At 41.5% G+C, this 20,242-nt stretch overlaps 1 protein-coding gene across 4 annotated transcripts in view; it reads left to right on the plus strand.

The window, feature by feature from the left end:
• The first annotated feature begins 5,902 nt into the window (after positions 1-5,902).
• The window catches only part of PIP5K1B (phosphatidylinositol-4-phosphate 5-kinase type 1 beta), a 114,075-nt gene continuing 99,735 nt past the window's right edge, over positions 5,903-20,242 (plus strand). Inside the window, exons 1-2 of one of the 4 annotated variants that reach the window (XM_074570445.1) lie at positions 5,925-6,003; positions 8,913-9,129. The gene's annotated coding sequence lies outside the window, so the exon portion shown is untranslated. Of the gene's footprint in view, positions 6,162-8,912; positions 9,130-20,242 lie in introns of all 4 variants that reach the window. The other 3 variants (XM_074570446.1, XM_074570447.1, XM_074570448.1) reach the window with 3 other exon arrangements.

The following is a 20,242-nucleotide window of genomic DNA, read 5'->3' on the forward strand; positions in this document are numbered from 1 at the left end:
TGATGTGATAATTTAATAGAAAGAGAAATACACTATAACTCTGTTCCTGTGCAGCTAAAAAGGAATGTGTTGGGAAAAAACATGTGGGCTTTTTCTCTACCCCCATCCAGCAGAGGAGGCTTCTCAGGGTTTAGAGCTCCTGTTTAGCTAGAGAATAAAATCATGTTTTCTTGACCTGTTACTAATTACTCATGACCCATACTTTGAAAAGATTTCTGAAATGACTGCAGTAAAACTTGCATGTAACTGTCTGCACATGCAAAAGCCAGACGCAATTTCTTGTTTTGAAATACTAAGACATCAGACTGATACATGAGTAATATACTTCTGAATACTCCTAGAAACGAATTTTTCTCCTCCCTAGTGATGTATGTGAGCACAGCTATACACACAGGTGCACAGCACTGCAAGAGCAGGATTTTAACAGTACAATGGCAGCAAAACCCATTGAAAATGCACCATACCTCATGGTTAAATTCCTGACATGAATCCCAAGTACATTTTTCTCTAAAGATGAGTTATGCTTTAAAAGGAAAAACATAAAACAGCACTGAAAGACCTAAGAACAAACGGTTCATTATCAGAGGGGGCAGAATCCCAAGCATGGGAGAAGGCATCTCTCTACATGGAAGACGTTGCACTGGCATCAGATTTCCCTGAAAGACAATCTTCCTCCGCCAGACAATGAATGGGGAGTTTTATGCTCTGTCATCAGAGAAACCTGAGGCATGCACTCAGAGCAGAGTGTCCGTTGATCCAGTATCTCAAAGAGAAGGCAGAGCTTTGAGAAGGAGAAAGCCACAACAGCCAGCAGAAGTTTGCAGGATGCATGCCACAGGCTAGTACCTGCATTTTCGCTTGTTTTGTGCCATTATTGCTTTTGTAGAATCTAAAGATGCAAACATTTATATTAGTTTGTGTTCAAATGGAATTTTCATTTTCCAGGTTGCTTCAGATATGAAGCAGAATTCTTATACTCCAAAAACACAGCTTATTGAAAATTAATGACTGTATCATTAGTGAACATATAAAATCTTTATATATGCAATCTCACTTTAAATCTGATGCTTCTTTAAAAGGGTGAGTTCAAATCATCCTTTTATCTAAAATGACATCTCTACAGTCATTGCAAAGTTATTTTAAAAAGCGTGAAACTAGAAGACTACAAATAAAAAAATAAATAAATAAATTTGGATGACAGTAACATTTTACTAATTTCTCCCCCTCCTCTGAAGGTTTTGCACCAGTTTGCATCTATATCCTCTAAGCAGTAAAATCAACAGGAAAAGAAAATACTGGTTTAGAATTTCTCCATAACTGCTCTTCCTAGGGATTAGATCACTTCAGATATTTGTCCTAAACTGGGAAACAAAATCAATGTAATCTAGTTTTTGATAGCTAGGAGAGCTCAACAATGCTCAGTTTTCAAGTGAATGTGTGGCGAAACTTTTTAATTAACTGCCAGAACTTTGCATGCTTTCTGGTTGGCAGTGCTGGCATTTTAACTCACCCGGATGCTTCTCTCTCTCACTTTTAGAAAAGTTTTTACAACTTCTTTTCTCTTAAATGCAATTTCCCCTGTGGACCTGGCTTAGACTATGCAACTGCCTTCAGAAAAACAGGAAGTAATGGCAACACTGAGACTGGAAGTCCTGTCTACATGTTGTTAGCGCCATATACACAGGCTCTGCAGCCTCATAGTTACAAGACCAACCAAAGAAACCCACCTTATTGGAGAACTACATAGGAAAAATGCAAGGATATATGGGTGGCTAAGGGGACACAGTCATGGATGAGGAATCCAGAAAGACTGAATTTATTTATAAACTTGGGTGGACCTCAGAAAGTGATTCAGGGAGGAGACCGTTTCCCATATTTCACTGGTTCCAGAGAAATGCACCCGTTCCATTCAGAAGAACAGTATCCACAGTACAAAGACCACAGTTTGTTCTAAGGAAGGGATCAAGGTCACTGACTTGCCAACCTGTAGACAAATGTTGTCTGAACTACCATGGCTCATATGAGTATCTGTATCAAGAGGTCTCTGATTTCTAGAGCACAGCTGAGTGACTAGTTCTGCTCAATTATATCTGGTGCTAGTGGAGCAGCAAAAAAAAAAAAAAAGGAGGGAGGGGCAGGTGGGAATGAGCAGTCAGTTCTTAGATACCAAAGACTTATGCTCTCCTGAAAGCAATAATCAGAAATTCATGTAATCCCTACTGGACAAGGTCAGCTTTCTTAAAAGTATTCAGGGCCCTTTTATAATGTCTTCTCTCTGGCCCTTGTTTTCAGCAAACAAAATTCAAGGCTTAGTGTTGACATGCTGATATGCCATAGCTCACATCTTCTTGACAATATGTAAGAATATAAGAAGTTTATGATATCTGCAATTACTAGACAGAACGGAGAAACTGCCCTTGACTATTGACACACATTTAAGAGACCAATAAATTTTAATTTCCTCTAAAATGCAACCTTAATGAGCATGCTTAATATTATTTTAATATATATTCTTTTTTATTATTTGCCTAAGCTGATCAAATCAGTAGAACTGGAAAACAGTTTGGTTTTTTTTTAATATAACCTTCAATGTACTTCAAAATACCTTTAATGGTGGGAGAGGAACATAGGAGAGCAATAAGAAAATTCCTTATTTTAATGGAGAGAAGAAATAGAATTCTTTGTAGTTCTATATATTTCTAGGAAAAAAAACCCCACAATATCTCCACATTAACATATCACAGAATTGTCAGTCTTGAGACAGCATGTTGAGTTTTAACTCCTGCATAAGCCACGATCTAGAGGAAGGTTTCTGATGCAAAAGGCTTTGTTATCCATTGCTACTCAGAAGGCTGTAAGTTGCTGCTTACTGCATTTTCAGATTTCTAGAAATAATTTCTTAGTTTTTTTTTCTTTGAATGCTGAGGAAAGTAAATCTTCCTGTGTGCAACTTTCCTTCAAAAATCGGTCCATGATTACTGGATGTATAAGACCAAAGGAATGTATAAATGAAATTACTGATGTGGACTTAAAATACTGTCTGTGCATGATGCTGGACTCTGTACGCTGAACTTAGGTAGTAGGTCAGACCAGCACTGGCTCATAGATTTCAAGACAAAAAAAATTACTTTCATCATCTGATCTCATTCCTCTGTTAGAGACAACTGGAACTCACCTAAGCATCCTGCAGTGACTGAGCACTCCGTATTGCCATCCTTACACAAATGCTTTGACAATATGAAGATGCAATAAAAATGTTAAGTGTTCTGCATTGGCAAAATGATCCAGCTGCAACTACTGATGGTTCCAGCAAAACTCATCCTCGACCTGTGCGCCACTGACCCTCCCAGTAGCATAAACTTGTTCTGGCTCAGGCATGGCACAGAATTACACTTCTCCCCAGACAGTCAAGAATGTAAACTGTTGAGGGAGGAAAGGTAAAAAACTCATCAGCATAAAGCTAACTCACACAAACTGTCTGAAGGAGTCTGAAACAGTGAAATGAGTTTATACCAGATCATCACTGCCACAGAGCTTTTGATCTGGAACTATGAGTCTTAAAACTGCCTTCAGTGTATTGTCAATACATGTCTTCAGTCACCCATTTATAAACTAAATAATAGTATTTCTATCATCTCAGATATTTTGTGGAATAAATACATAGGCTGTGAGCTATTTTAATATTTTGAAGCCATGAACATAAATGTCCCCTACACAAACGTCACCATCAATCCCATCAAAGAGTGATTATATGAATAAGAAAAATGTGTTGGACTACCACTTATGGCTCCAGATTTTCTGCAGTTACCTTGCTAGCTCATATGATGCCAGCAGCAAAAAGTGTTAGCATGGAATTCAATGCAGGGCAATCTACCAAAATGATAATTGCAGAAAATTAAATTGTAAGGAGAAATGTACTACCATGATAGTGGCAACTCTTATCAGGCTGGTTTTCGTGTATCTGTGCAGGATGCTGCTGTCAGACCCCAGGGCACTTAGCTACCACCCTAACAGTGTAAGGCGAAGAAAATGGTCGTTGAGATTCACAACTTGTCATTTACTGACAGCTTTCTTACATCATATAGCACTGTTACTGAGGGCATGCATGAGCGGAAAAAACCATTCAGGTACCTGCCTGGTTCGACATAAAGAAGAAAGAGGAAGAAACTCTCTTCTACTGTAGGATGCTTTTTTGCAGGAAGAGGAATCAAGGGTTCTGTCTGCTCTTCTTCTTGTGCCTGGGACTTGGTGTTGCCTGTTCACCACATATAGCCAGTGTCGCTATCTGCAGTTCTTTTTAAAACTTCCTTTGCAAGAGTTTTGTAAGGCAGTTCAGTCTTGCCAGTTGAGGAGAAATGCAACATGAAGCAGTCCACCTTAAAGATCTGAATGGAAATTTTGAGAAACCCTGATGGTATTAGGTTATTCTCTGTCTTCTTCCAAATACTCATATCACCATGAGCTAGTTAATGCTGCAGATTTTGAATACATTAAGAAAGTGTCATTCACTCTAAAGATTCAGAGCTGAGCCAGATGGCACATCTGACTGCGGTATATATGAGCCACTGTACTACTACTGGTGTGAAAAGCAGAAATTGAAACATCAGGAGATGAGACCAGAAGCTAGTTTACCAGAGATCTCTCTTGCAGCTCTGACCTAGGGAAGCCATCGTCATTTAAGTGGTGTGACTATTGCACATTGATTTGAGTAAACATATGATGTAGTTGCTCTGATATCATTTGTTATAAATACCATGGCAGATAAAAACAGTGAAGCAAGGACCTTGAACAAAATGGAACAAAATGGAAGTAGCACATTGAAATGCTACGTGATTTCTTCTCTTTAACACACGCACGCATACAATAGTTCCTTCTGCACTTGGAATTCAACGTGCATGCGTCAGCGTATCCAATACCAGTAATTACAGCTATAAATGCACAGCCATTACACACTCATCTTATGTAGCTTGGGACTAGTCTATTCTACCAGGAATAAAAAGGTCCTGAGCAGATCCTAAGGGTTTGTAACCATTCTCGAGCAGCGAGCAGGCACAGCCAGCTGTGCGGCCTTGGGGTTGTGTGGCAGGATTGCATCCCCAGCACTCTACCCCCAAGAAGAGCTAAGGCCCCTGCGGAACAGATGTTCCCTTGGACACAGCAGTTCTTCGGATGTGGTCCTCCCAACCCCCCCATTTTCTTCAGCAGAAAATCTTTGCACGCTTGTTCTCTCGGTTTCCCTTCGACATTCATTCACCTGCACTGATTTATAGCCTTCCTCACTGTCCTCCTCAATGCCTCCCTGAGGCCTGCAGAACTCAAACACAGAAAGCACATGACGTTGTGGAGAATTAGCAGCTGTGGGTTTTGGCCTCCTCAGCGCAGACGGGGGTGCTCAGGTGGGCAGGCGGGGCAATGACAGTTCTCATGCAGCCCCGCTTCAGGGCAGACCCATCTCCTGCTGGCCCAGCCCAGCAGTTAGTTCCGTGTGAGAGGAACTACTCGCAGCCCATGTGCAACGAATGCGTGCAATCCTGGAGAAACCAAACGAGAAGGCAAGGAAGCGAAGCCCACACCAGACGGCGACCCTTCGGTCCGGGCTCACAGCCCGGGGAGGCAGACTCCCTCCTGCCACAAACGGGCTAACAGCTGCTGTCACATTTCCATGCTCCACCACGGCCGTGGACACCCAAGCAGCCCGCAGCCCTTCATGACCCCGGCAGCTCTGTCTCCCGGGGGACCCGGGAGCCCCAATCCCACCGGCCGCTCGCTCGCCCGCCCTGGGCCCCCGCGGTGCCCCAAACGACGCCCGCAAACACAGGGCGAGGGGCGGCAGCCCGGGCCAGAGGGACGCCGGCCCGCGGGCTGTGGGGTGGGGAGGACGGCCAGGGCCGCGCACCGGGCCCCCGGAGCGGGCGGGAGGAGCCGGCTCGCGGGCGGGGCCTGGGCCGCGGCCCGCCGCGCCGCTCCGCCTCACGCCGACACACACACACACCGGCGCTGGAGGTGAGGGAGCTGCGGAGCTGCCGTCCGGGCGAGTCGGGGGTGGCAGCCCGGTCCTCCGGTCCGGCCTCGGGGCGGCGGGGGGCTCGGCAGGCGGCAGGAGGCCTCCGGGGAGCGCGTCGCTGGAGGCCCTGCCAGACTGCCGGCGGGTGCATCCCTGTGTGCGGAGTCTCTGTTTGTTCTTGCCGTGGTTCCCCCCGCGCCGTGGGGTGGGCGGTCTCGCCGCGGAGCGGGGGGGCTTCGGCGCGTGCTGGCCAGTGTTTTGGTTATTTTTCTGATTTTAAATTTTGGGGTTGTTTCGTGTGTGGTGTGCCCCCCCTGTAGCGGAGGGGGAGGCCGGGCGGCGCCGAGCCGGGGGGCGGTGGGCGCCCCGGGCAGGTGCTGAGCCGGGCCCGGCGCCGGCGGTTCCCGTCCCCGCGGGGGAGCCCCGAGGCCGCGGCGGCTGCAGCCTGAGGGGCTGACAGGAAGAAAACGCGCCTCGCTTCTGGTCTTTCTGAGTTTGTTTGGTTTGGGGTTTCGGGGGGCGGTTGTGGTGGTGTTTCTGTGAACTTCTTTTTAATTCTCTAAATTGTGGGACTGTAGCTTTTTAAGGGGGACAAAAAAACCAAAAACAAACCAAACCGGCCCCAGCAGCGTGTGAGGGGTCGGTTCCTGCGTGCCTTCGGCGCTGGCTGTTCCAGGATGGAACTCTGCGGCGGCTGCAGGAGCCGCTGGAGCTGCCGGCAGCCCATCCCCGCGGGGTCCGGCCGGTCGCCGCGGGGCGACTCCTCGCCGCCGCGGGCGCTCTGGGGGCTGGGGAGGGCTGAGGCGTTTCTGCCCAAGATGCTGGTTTCGCTGAATAGCGCCCGGCAGCAGGAAGCTCTTTAAATAGTAAGTTACCCCTCAGTACCATGAAGTGGCTTTCCTAAAGTAGCGATGTTTCCAATACACTGCTTCGGTGATCAGGGTCCTTGCCCCCCCAGCTTTTTCCTCCCCCTCTTCCCCCCCCCCGGCTCCTTTCCTTTTTAATGCTGCGTCTTTAAAACGGCGCTATGGTGGATGCTGTTGCTTTAGGAAAACTTTGTGAGGATGTTAACTCTCCCAAAGGAAATGTAAATATACTTGTTTCATGTTGCTTCTGAAAGGATATTGCTTAAGGTGAAGAAGCGGTGGTTTTGTTCTCTTGTTTTGTGAGGGAGTTATGTATTTATGTAAATGTTTTGAGCTAACATTTGGATACTGTAAGGTGGAGGACTCAGATCAAAATTAAAACCACAGAAACTCTCCTTAAAATGAACTTAACATAAGGAGCATTGGCCGTTTGGGAATTAGCAAATGTGTATTATAGCACCCACTGTTTTTTTTTTAATGTCTCAATGTAAATTTATAGGATGTTTATCCCATGGTTTATTATGGTAGAGATACTTTTTAATAAAGTTCATTAAATGGTCCCTCAAAATTCTTTGATCTTCAAAGCAGAGAATACACAGTCTGATGAATGCCTAATGTAGTTGTTACTCTTTCCCAGAACCTGAAAAACGTAAATAATTCTTAATTTATCACATCTCTTCCTCCACCGAGATACTTTCTCCCATCCTTAATGTACTTTTTTGCCTTGTAGCCATCTCAGAATTGATTCACAAAAACCAAAATTGAACACAATTTTTTAAATTTTTTTTAAAGGTCAGTTTCTGGTAGTTAATATATTGAGGGAGAAATAGACCGTGATTGTAAAAACATTCCTCTTCACTCTTTTTATTCTACTGTAGTTCATCTTTTCCTGGATTTTTCCCCTCTCCCAATTAGATAAAACAGGGAGTGGAAAATCATGTTCTAAGTTTAGGAATTGATCCTCAAACCTTTAAAAACAGCAGGAGTGTTCTTTCACTGAGTTCTGCTGGTGCTAGTTTAGGGCTGTTTATAATCTTTAGTTATGTATTTAGGTCTTCTTGATATCAGGAGAATTGAAACATGTGCCTAAAAATCAGCATATGCTTACACGGATCTCTGTAATAGCGTGTGTTTGTGGAATAATGTTGATTTCTTATTTTTCAGATTTGTTTCTTATCTCTCCTGTAGGTAGCTAAGAATTTTCTTTTTTCACTTTTGACACTAAAAGAATGGTCTAGAAACTATAAAAAATACTTTCTCTATGGCTCACATAATGTGATCCATATAGTGTTGAAAACATGCTCACCGATTCTGGCAGCTCCATGTGTACAGTGCCTATTCCATGTGTTTATGCTCGGTATAATCAAGGAACGTTAAGCATGTTGGTGTTCTGGGCTACTTTGTGACAATAGCTGGCAACAGCCTTTCCTTAGGACCTGGGCAGCTTTTCGTAAGGCGCTGCCACTCCTTCTCTGCCCCCAGCTCCCATGTGGTTTTAAGGGGAGATAAGAGCTGGCACAGCTTCTGTGCAGTTTTCAGCACCTGCAGGTTAAGGTGCTGTGCTAACAGTTGCTGAGAGCCAGCATAAGCCTTTGTCTTGCACAATGGTTGCAGAATGTATACTTGTTGGTGTTGCAGTGTGGTTACTTTGTTACTGCCGGTAATTGTATGGTGCTGTAGTTGAAATTTATAAACTGTGGAAGCTAAAAAGCAAACTTCACTAATCAGGTGAAATAAAATGTGCATTTAGAAGCATATAGATGAGCAGCTTGGTATATGTTGTAGTGTTCAAAACTGAACTGAATAGCAAACTTTGCACAAGTTAAATGCAGTGTAACGCTTTTCTAAATAAAGTCTTACTGACAGTGGTAGGCAGGGATTGGGAAGAGGGTCCTTATGCCTTCCTTGCCATCCAGTGTTAGGTACAGCTTGGACCATTCTTCATCTTCTAAGTGTATTTTGTGTTCGAATCCAATTTGTACTGTACCCGTATGTTGTGGACTCACACCACTGATATTCTGAATTTTATTTTCCCTAAATAGATCAAGTGTCTGATTTGTCATCGCAGATTCCTGCTGCGGTTATGAGGTCATGCATCTTGTCTTATTCTTCACGTTTGTACAGTCCAGAAACAGCTTCTTCTCCTTTATGTGAAGAAGAAACTTCAAGTCCTCCCTCAGTGAGCTGGAAATCCCATCCTTTACCTTCCCTCTTCATTCTCCAGTTGTGAACTAGAAAATCTTATCAGCCTGTTGCGAGGTACAATATCTACCATTTTACTTTTATTTCCTCCTTGCTGTAAAACTAGTTGCTTTATTTGTGATCAGCAAAGTAGGGGGAAGTTGTAGGTGTTGCAAATGCCTTGTATATTTTCACCATCACCATTGTCCAGATGTGCTTGTGTTTTGTATTTTGAAATACAAGGTTTTTAAAAACTAATAGTAAGCTAGCATTAGTTTCTTCAGTATGTCATGGCTATGATCTGCATCGCAGTCAAGAAGTAAGTTAGTTGTAAAACTTTGTGTGCTCCTGTGCACATGCATAGCCATAGGACGCTTCTGTCTAGTAAAGCAGGTGATGGATGATGTCTCGAGATTCATGTCTTGTGTGACTACGTGCCGCCCGGCCAGCCTCCTGTGTTTGATACCCTTTGTTTCTTATGTGATCCTTGTTACTGCAGTATTTCAAATTCTGTAAGTGATGCACCTTTTAAAATGTCTGTTTGACTCCAGGGAACACCTGTGTTACACACCCTGGAGCTGAGACACAGAGGCTGAAAGATTTGTCCAATGCTGTGTGAGAAGTGCATGCCTGGAGCTCATGGCCCAGTGTTAATAAGATGGTTTTTGTCCTCTCTCCATTAAGTATAATGGACACAAATACAAAGATGGTTCAATTACACAAATACTTAAAAAATTGAATACCACTCAATAGTAGAAATATCGCTGAAATTTACAAATGCAGTTATTAAATCTTGTAATCTTCAGTGGCGTAGCTGTGCCATTTGAACTGAAGGAAACTGCTAGCATTTAAGTTTATAGCTTGATGAGCATTGCAGTTTAATGGGATGTTGCTTTTAGCACCAAAGGTGACTTGAAAGTACTACAGCTGTTATGGCAGTTTGCCACTTTTTTGGTTGTGGTTGCACAACCGTTGGTGAGGTTTTGTGATAATATCGGATCACTGAACTGATCTGGGTTAAAAAGAAATCTGCAAGAACAAAAGAAATCAGTGTGGAGAGCAGCTGTTTTTCAGCTGACCCTTTCACTGATGCAGTTTGCTAGTATGACCATTTGTGGAGTTGTGGGGTGCGTAAATGGCAGTGGAGAGGTGGAAGAGAAGTTGAATTGGTAGATTAAGACCTGTTACCTTCTTTTGCTCTTGAGAATGTATGTGAGATTGCTGTTGGTGTTCCTGTAATCTACTCAAGAGAGAGAAACTTGTTGCTTGATTGCAACAGCTGTTGCCCCCACCACATCCCCAGTCTGCATCATAGTCTTACTTTCTGTGCCCACGAGGGCTTTTTTCTCTTGTTTCCATGAGATATTGCGCAGCAAAGCCTATGGGCAGACCTGTGTCTGCAAAGGGGGTGAACAGGCTGGATTCTCCTTAGGCTGTTTTGTACCCTAGGCTGTTTTGTACCCAGAACTTCCCATCCCTCTCTATCTGGGAAAAATTTGATTTTTTTCTCCTGCTGAGTTTGTTTTCATGAGAAGTTCTTGGCCTGGGTACCAGTGTGAGTCAGCTAAATGCCAGAGGGTACATCCGTGCAGCTAAATGATAGCTTAATTGTAGCAGGGGTCTGTCTGTCTCACCATCAGTCTCAGTGTTCCTACTCCCAGCAGCAGCAGCTGGGGGAGCAGGGAGATACCTAGGGTGGCAAGCTGATGAGAGCCACCACTGGGCTGGTAGCCTGTGCTGGCTCTGTCCTGTGTTAGTTTGCTGCTCTTGCTGATTGGCATGTGTAGAACGGTTTCCGAGTGCTGGAATGGCACTCCCGTTTAGTTATGTAAACTCTTGGGAAGTCTCCTGCCATTAGCCACAAGACCACAAGAACCGATAAGCGTTTCCTCCTGGATTCGTTACAAACTGTTCTTTCTTCCCCAAATCTAAAGTTGGCTTTTTTTTCAGTTCATGAAGAGGACTAACTGCATGAGATAGCATGATCGCACTGTGGTTTGCTCATTACTGATGATTGTTGAGGCAACTGTAGGGTCACAGGCTGTGTGTTAAATGGTCTTATTTTTTTTTTTTTTAAGCTTACTAAAGGTTTCTGCTGATCGCTGACTGATTTGGAGGACGGTTTGTAATTTGTGGTCTTAGAAAATTTGGGAAGTGCATTTTCCTTGTTTGCTTTTTTCCCCCCAGCAAACTAAGTTCTTGATAAACCATCCTAAGTACTCAAGACCCAGAGAAATGGGGAGCAGCGAAGTTTTTATTTGGGTAATGTAAAAATCCATTGCAGCCACCACTGCTGCCTATCTCCAGTTAGAAGATTAATGAAAATATTTCTTTTGGGTCAAGAGAGCACTATTCATGGTTAAGTACCGTTCCTAACCCAAGCTGTAAAGTAGTAGGATTATTAAAAAGGAGTTTAGAAATTCATGTGCTTTGTGTTACAGCTATATATGAAAATCTTCAGGGGGTGATTGAACTAAATGGAAAGACTCTGGGATTCCTTGGATACTGCTAAGCTAACTTTCTACCTTGAAAGGTTCTGCAGATGTTCTTTCCCTTTGTACCTAATTAAAGTCTCAGTTTCGATGTGTCAGGAGTCAAGGCTTTTTGCCTGAGAGTAACGCAATATTTGTATGAAACCATGCCCAGGTTTACAGTGTGGCAGTTAGCACTACACGGCTTGCGGGTGCTTCCTCCTTGGTAGGAAGGTGTGCATGTGCAGTGGTATGCAATTGGCTTGCCTGCCAGTCATTGATAACAGTAGGACAGAGAGTTTTTTTTTAACCTCTGGAAAAGAACCAAAACCGTCCCAGGTAAGAACACTGAACTTTATTTTCAGTAGTGCTATCTGAGTAACGTTTTTTGGATCACTTTATTATTTAAAGTTACTTCAGTGTCAAGTTTGACATTCAGAGCTCCAGTAAGGACGTGTCAGATGTGTCATGGGCCTTTGTCTTTAGCGTGCACTTCTCATTCTGATGCCTAACAAATTTGAGAGGGCTTGTGTACTGATTTGTTTGAATATACAAATATTTTGTATGCATAATTCTAAAAAAGTATTGCTGAGGCAATAAATAATAGTGTTCAGCCTTTTTGCTCCCGTGTGTCTGCTGACCATATTAGGAAAGGTTTATGTGAGGATGGAGGGGTGAAAATTTACCTTCTTGGCTGATGGAGAGGTTGCCAGGCAGTAAGGTTTTTTGGCTTATGAGTCAAGGTAAAGGTTACTGCACTTTTACCCTCTTCGTATTGCAAAGCATAATCAGTCGATTCACACCTGCAGGCACTGATTAGGATGTCTTATGTGAGTCTGTTCAGGCAGTAGACGGGGTGGTCCCAACTTCTGTGGTGTCGGGATTGTCTCTTACTCATCCCTCCAGGCTGCAGTGAGATAAAGCAGTATTTCTGTGGCTCTGAGGGGTCTTGTGTAAGACCCCTCAGAGCTCTGTATAAATAGTCTGTAAAGAAAAAGGCCCATGGCTTACCTTGCATGGAGGAGCACACCCTTAAATCAAACTGGAGTACTCAGATTCTGCCAGAACTGGGGGTTTTGCTTGATTTTGAGAGGTGTGGAAGTCAGTATGGATAATTATATAAGGTATATCACAGTGCATGAAGGCAGGCACACGCAGAAGTCTTTGAGGGGCTGGTACTTCAGCCCTTTATTCCCCACTAAACCTTGCACTAAATCTTTTCTTTGAGGAAAAGAAACTTTCACATTTGGAGTGGTGGTAGAACATCCTGGGAGGGAAGAGAGGTATCCCACCAAGTTCAGTCACTTTGTTTAACACAGAAACAAGGGGAATATTACAAAGAGGTTTTTGGCTAAGAAACAGAAAACCTTCTCATGGGACTCCACAACTTCTGGTTTTAATACAAACATGATGATGTAACACATCATCTCATTAAATAATGATACATGTACATTTCATGTTACCAGGTTTTGTTTACACTATAAACCTTTTGCCAGCTATTCACAGATCACTATAGTATTTCAAATGGAAAGAACATTAGTATGTATTTCTGAGTGGCAATAGAAATCTAAATTGGAACCTTACTTTGCTGTGGGGTTTTGCTGGTCTTTAGAAATAATTTGAAACTACTGGGAATGTGGCTGAGTAAGAATCATAGTCTTTCATGATCACTTTTTCTCTGGTTGTTAGACTTCTCTGAAATGTGTGTTGGTGATCCTGTACAGAGATGTGATGCTGCTGGGACTACTTTAGTCTTCAGTCCTGTCAATATGGTAATTCTAAGAGTATGCAGAAAGCGGAGGTGACATTGTCTAAGAGGCAGTTTAACATCTGATTTCTAGGCAGAAAAATGCACGTAGAATATTACTGCTTGATGTGCAAGTAATGGAATTAAAGTATGAGATATTAGAAGTACCTAAAATTAAAACACAAATAATGTGTAATTATCTCTATAATTTTAAGATACCTTTTAAAATTCAGTCGTAACTTGATGAAAGAATGAATTTTGAAAAAGTTAATAATACTAATTCTGGGAAGAGAAGAGTTTCAGATCTCATCAATAAAATAATCAGAATCAATAGAAAATCAGAAGGACCTCTTAAATGGAAATGTGAATGGCAAATTGCTTTTGTTTCATTTGTGTAGGAATATCTGCTAAAATGTTCACTGTTAAACTAACATTTCTAACTAACTAAATACAACATTTGTTTGTATTTTTTTAAAAAATACAGTTTTTCAGAGCCAGGACTAAAGAATGAGTAGCTTATAACTATAAATATTTAGGTTAAGATGGTTCATGTATTGCTTCACATCTGAAATGTATTCTTAAGGATATTTTATTCAAAGTCTTATGCTTCAGCGTTTGCAAAGAGAAACTCCAATAGTAGGAGGAGTGTCCTACTTGTTAGCCCTCAAAACTTTAATTAAGTCTTAGAGTATTGTAAACTGTAATCTTATTTCAGTCACAAGCTCTCTGTCTGGAATTACATAGAACATGGGCAAGTAATTTTGACCTGTCTGTGGAGAAATATTTTAATTGTGTGCATATGTTAAACAGCAGACTCAGTGTACCGCGGTGTTCTCATGCAAAATATCCAAGAAACATACCAGTGCCTAGCTAGACAGTGTATTTTATAAGGCTGTCCCATGCCTTTGTTTAAGGTTTACCAGGTTGCTTCTCTTTCGTTAGGTTATTATCGTGCTAGAGAATATACCAGCCTTTGTTGTGTTGGTGTATACCTAGGTATGACTCTTATCATGTGGTTTGCATACACTTAATTTGGAGCCTGAAGTGTTAATGTAGACAGGCCACACCTAGGACTGCCTATGTTAGTTGACTAGCTGTTTGTAGCAGACAAGCAAAACCAGAGGTTTTGAGCAGTGAATGAATACTTTTGGGTCACCTATAGCCTATATAGCCTGCAATGATGGCAGCGTTTCCCTCATTTATGTCTCCTTACCTTAGACTAGGTTGTTATTATTACATGAGCACAGGCCTTCCTGTTGTGCTGTAATTAGACAAGAGTGAGCATACAAAACTTCAGGGTAAAAGAAAAACATTTGGAACCACTCTTCAGAGTTACTGGTTCTCAAATTGAGATTATTGCCTTCTGTTAGCAGCTGAACTGATCAATTAACTTCCTCTTTCCTGTAGCAATCCAGTAAGTCATTAAACTAATTATTCCATTGCTCATTAGTACTCTCACTTTTTTCCTTTTCTGTATAGGCTTGGTTGTAAAGGGCGGTCTCTAACACGCACTTGTCTCACTCTTAGTTTTAAAATATAATATGCTTACTGTGGGAAGGCTGATTGTATTGCAAGATGAATGTACCTTGCAACACCAAGAAAGGAAATTGTTTCAGCAATGTACCTTAGCAGTTTTTTTCTTACTATATGAATAGTTAGAAATGTTAGAAAGGAGAAAAGAGCCGTAGTCTGCTCTGTCTCTGGGGACTCCAGTTTCTAGATTTATCTGGATTTCTTTGGGATCTGAACTCCATTGTACTAAAGCCCAAACAGAGCATATCTTGAATGTTACTGACCTCTGAGTTTATTTTGACAAGTCTTTTCAGTGTTTGAACCTGTTCTTTCTGCTTCACGTGCTTTATGTCACAGAGGTGACAGGAACTCTACAGGGTGGAAAATGCATCTGAAGGTTGACACGTCAAGCTGACTGTCAGAGAGCAGGGTACCCTCTTTACCCTAGTTTTCCCAGAGAAAAAGTTGTGTAAAGATCCCTACAGTACTTGTGTACTGCAGAACTCGTCTTTGAACCTGCTCAAGAAAGATTACTGTAGTTTAAGTGCATTTGTGATCAGAGTGTGACTTTGGAGCCCCAAAGCAGTTGTGCATCATAGAAGTATCCTACCTCATATTTTTTTGTGCTTGAATTTATTTACCTGTGATGTAAAAGTAATTTTTTAACAGCCGTTTGACCTCATGTGGAGGTCAATCATTAACTAGTAAGCAGCCATGAACATCTGCACAATTACTAAGTGCCGTTACCTTTAGCACTCGCCTTGACTCCTCCCAGTTTGTCCACACACCTTGCACAGACTATCTGTCCTTCAGAATTGCCCTTTGCATTTTACCACTTGAATTGTGGTTCCAAGTTTTGTATGAAGTGATGATCTGCGACCGCAGAATATTGAAACTTAATCCCTTAAATGGGACCCTTTTGTATGGTCCCATTGGTTGTGTTCCCTTCATCAGTTTGCTGCATAGGCTTGTCATCCTCTTGCCTCTCCCTCTGACACATGTAGGAACCAAAGTGGTGAGATCTGAGCCTGGGTGTTCTTTGGGCGAGCAAGGGAAGGCCCTGCTAAGGTTAGGTGTTTGCCCTAATGCAAAGATTGGAATGGGGCTTCTACTTGGCCACACCTTTTCTATACTTGCCCACATTTCTTTTATGTGGGCACCCCTCTGTCCCTTGCTAGCAGTCTTCCCAATGGCAGTCTTGCTGGTGTCCTAAATCAGTCTTGCGGCACAATGGTCTGGGCAAATGTGCCCCAGGACACAGCTGGCAGAAGGGAGACATCAATGCAGTGTTGATGCAGATGACAGGTAGCTAGGAGATAAGCATCTGGGGTGCATGTAATATAAAGAACAAATGCATGTACATAATCTCTGGCTGGTTTGGGTCTATGGTTAACTTAAATGAATTGTGAAAGTCACCTGTGTTTGGAGGACTGCCCTGTCTCTGTGGTTGCGATGTGATATTATACAGTGAAGTGTAGCTTTGCATGTTTTGCTCTTTTTGCATCAGGTTGTTTTTGAGTAATTAAATGTTCTGTTTGAAAAAAATAAAAAGGGTTAGGAACAAACATCTTTTTATTAAATTAAGGCATTTAGTGAGAATTGCAGTAATAAAAGTAGCATCTGTATTATTTGTGTATTGGAAGTTAAGTTGCTTAACTTCATTATTTTAAATAATATTGTATATTGCCAGGTCATAATCTAGTTTTGATTGTACATTTGCGTTTCAAAAGGGAGATGCTGCAGACTGATGTATTTAATTTTTTTTCCTTGCCCTGAGGCAGACTACCAAAACACTGGAGTGAGTGGTTTATTTCAGAAATATACACCACAGCAATTACGATAAAATCTCTTTAAAACTTTTTCCATGGATGGCATTATTGCAGTTCTTACTTGAGCTGAATCTTACCTATTTATCACTGCATCCCTGTGGCAGGCAGACTTTGTGGTCAGAGAGGCCTTGGAAGTCGATGGGAGACTATAGTGTCAAGCAGTTCATAGCTCTTGGCAAAACTCAAGGGGATTTCCCCGTGGTTGGAAGGGGCTCAAGGAAGAGCTTAAATCTAAAATCATCACGTACAGTTTATTTTAATCTGAAATTATCTGGCCTATTCATATGTTGTTAATACAGATATTACAGAACTGTGAGTTGAATTTATGCAGCTAACAAATATGATCTGAAATTTCTTCAGTCTTCTAATTTATTTTTCCATGCAAGCCTGATCTGTCTTATTAATGGTGGGTACATGTCTGGTTTAATGTGCAATACCAGGATAGCATCATTAGCTATAGCAAATGTGAAAGCACACAAGCACATTGTCTGTTTGGAATGGTTAAACTGGAGGTTAAAATACCAGTGGCAATTTCAGCTGCCTTCAGCTGAAGCTAGATGTGTAATAAAAGACTGTGGTAGGAAGTAATTTATAAATTGTTTGCTTGGTTTTGGGGTTTTTTGGTCACAGCATGACATTAGTAGAAGAATTTAGTTTCACTTTGCTGTACCTGCAAATGATGATAAAGTTCACGGTGAGAGGTGCGGATTATAAAAGTTGAGTTAAAAACAAAAGATGCCTTAGGATATTTTTGTTGGCTGCTGTTGAGTAATGTCTTGATTTTTACATAGACCTTCAAAGCACAACAAATTTAACCTGAAACTTTACATCTAATTACAGGGACAGTAAGTTTCTTTCAGGATTTTAACTTATTGAAGTGTAAACATTTTTCTTGGTGTTTGCAATGCTGTAATATTGTGCTAAAGCATCACAAATTATATGAGAACTGCTGGAAAACCTCTATGAAATTGTTTGAGGGGGGTAAGTAAGTAGGCATAGTGAAAAATGAGACTCAGTTTTCCCATTTGCAATAATTTCTAGGGATATTAGTGATGAACCTCTGACTGGAATTTAGTAACTGCTTGGGTTAAAACTTTGTTGCAGTAGCAACCACGTTAAATACTTCTACATTTGCATGCAGAGCTCATTTAGTATTGCTTATCTTATGTTTTTGTGCAGAATACATTTGAAACAGTGGGGACTACTACATTTAGAAGCAGCAAAGATGAGGCTGGAACGGTTTGGGAGCAAACAATTTTTGAATTAGGTGTTTTGGTGGTACTTCTGCTAATTGAAACAAGATGCAGCTGTTGACACACGGAGATGCAGGGGCAAAGTCCTTCTGTGGGACCTCAGAAATATTCAGTATAAACACCGATTCTGTGAATTTGTTGCTTCCACCTATCAATTGTAAATGGTATTTAGAAAGTACTTTGCAAACTCTGAGAAATACTGTGTGGTATGTATCTGCAAAGTGAGAATGGTAGTATGGCAGTAGTGTACTGTAGGATGGGATTTGCAGGAGTACTCCCAAACTTGGAAAGGGGACGAGTAAAATTCTTTGGTTTTCTTATAACTTCTATGACATTTCTTGGATACTGTGTCTTTGCCATTAAAATTAAATGTAAAGTCATGAATTTCATAGAGCACATCTAACGCAACTGCATTTTATTGAAGAATGAAAGCTAGCTAGTACGTGGAAATGAGTAATTCAGCAAGCTGCAGCTGGTTCTTGTAACCTCAGATCTGGTTATGTAGATTTGTTGTATAAGACACTAAAGGTAAAAACATTTCATGAAGTTCAATATATAAGGCCTGGGCTAAGTAAGTTTTTACTTATCGAAAACTTGCACTTAGGTTGTCAAGTTCAACGCAAGAGTCTGCAACAAATTGTCACTTAAAAGCTGGGATAGGAGGAGAAAAATTAGGACTCGCACCATGAGAGCTGTTGAGTTCCTGCAGTTTCTTCTGGCAGAAGTGAGAGAGAGCCCTTTGCATGAGTCTCTTAAGGACTGAAGAAAAAAAGTTGGAAGAGCTGTTCCTTTAAGGGCTAACTGAAAAAAGAAGAAATACAGTGTACTAAGTATAGGAAGCTGTAATGTCTTTTGATGAGGGCGGCTGTCCACCTTGCATGTTTCTTGTGGCTTGTCACTGTACCGCCTGTTACCTACCTGTCTGTATAACATGGTAAGAAAACGCAGGCTGTGAGGAACCTGCTTGTGCTGTAGAGTTTTTAAGAACTCCCACAGCACACAGACTCAGATTTGACACTATGCAGCATCTATGTTATTTAATGGACCTTGACAATGTATTTTATTCCGTGTGTTCTATTAGGTGACCTTTTAGTTGTGCCTATAAAGTATTGGAATATATTTACTCTGCCATATATGTTCTTTTGACTCATGGAATTGTCGTAGCTGAGAATCAGACCTGGCATTCACTGAATAATTAGCAAAGCCAGCAGTGATGTTGGGAAGTTATAATGTCATTCTTGATCTTCCATCTGTTCATTTACTTTATCTTCAAGAGAGTAGGGCTCTCTGCAGTGAAAGCAAACATTTCAGTGAACTAAACCCTCAGGCAAGCAAGGTGATGTTTTGGAGTGATGGACCTACCTCTCCTGTTTTGTGTTTTCCGTAGTCTCTTGAGATTTGCACAATATACTTGTTTGGGATGTCATTTACAGAGATCTCTGTAGCCTGGCTCCTATGTTAGATGTGAAATACATTGGAATTTCACTACTTATGCCCTAAATTAGGGGAGAAGAGGGGCACTATATATATAAGAATAAATGCTAGTTTTATTTGTGTGTATGTAAATATATAGTAAAAGTAACTTTTACAAAGAATAATGAGGTCTGAATTTTGTCAGACTAGAAGACACTGGATTGATACTACTTTATTGTGTTCTTAATAACAAACTAAACAGAACTGAGATGTGCATTTACCAACAAGTGATATATTATGGAGTGAAAAATAACAGAAGCATGTGGAAAGTTCACAGCTTCAAACTTGACATCATTGTTTTCTTTTAATGGGCATCTTGATGAAATGTAAATATTCTACTATTGTTCCAGGCAGCCTAGGCAGCTACTATATGGTATCGTAACAGCATTTTTTGTTGTAAAGGAAACTCAAGAACTACATTTTCTTTATTTTTAGGCCTGATTCTCCTGCAACACTTCGAATCCTGTCAGTGCCCCTCTCCTCTTACCCCTTCTTTTGAATGTAAACATTTTTTTGGTGCTATAAACCTGCTGTAACAATCCCTTCTTCCTGACTGGAACAAAATTTTCAGGTGAACATTTTTATTACAGTTCATTCGAAGTTCTAAATGAATCTTAAATGAGTCTAAATCTAAATGAATCTTAAAATCACCCCTTTAGGGGTCACTGATGACTCATTCCACAAAATGTGTGGTTACTTTGAAATAACTATGTTAAAATAAAATCAGGTTGACTGTACCTATTTAGCAAAATCTGTTATGGCCTACAGTTTAAGTGGCTTGATCTCTCTGGAGAGTACAGGGACATAGCAGCATCTCCTAAAATTTTAGTTGCTGATGCTTATGCCCCATCAAATAGATGTTAGAAACAGGGATGTCAGTTGAACAGTGAAGTAGTCTTCGACTAC

The sequence above is a fragment of the Larus michahellis genome, chromosome Z, assembly GCF_964199755.1.
Source record: "Larus michahellis chromosome Z, bLarMic1.1, whole genome shotgun sequence".
Classification (NCBI taxonomy): Eukaryota; Metazoa; Chordata; class Aves; order Charadriiformes; family Laridae; genus Larus; species Larus michahellis.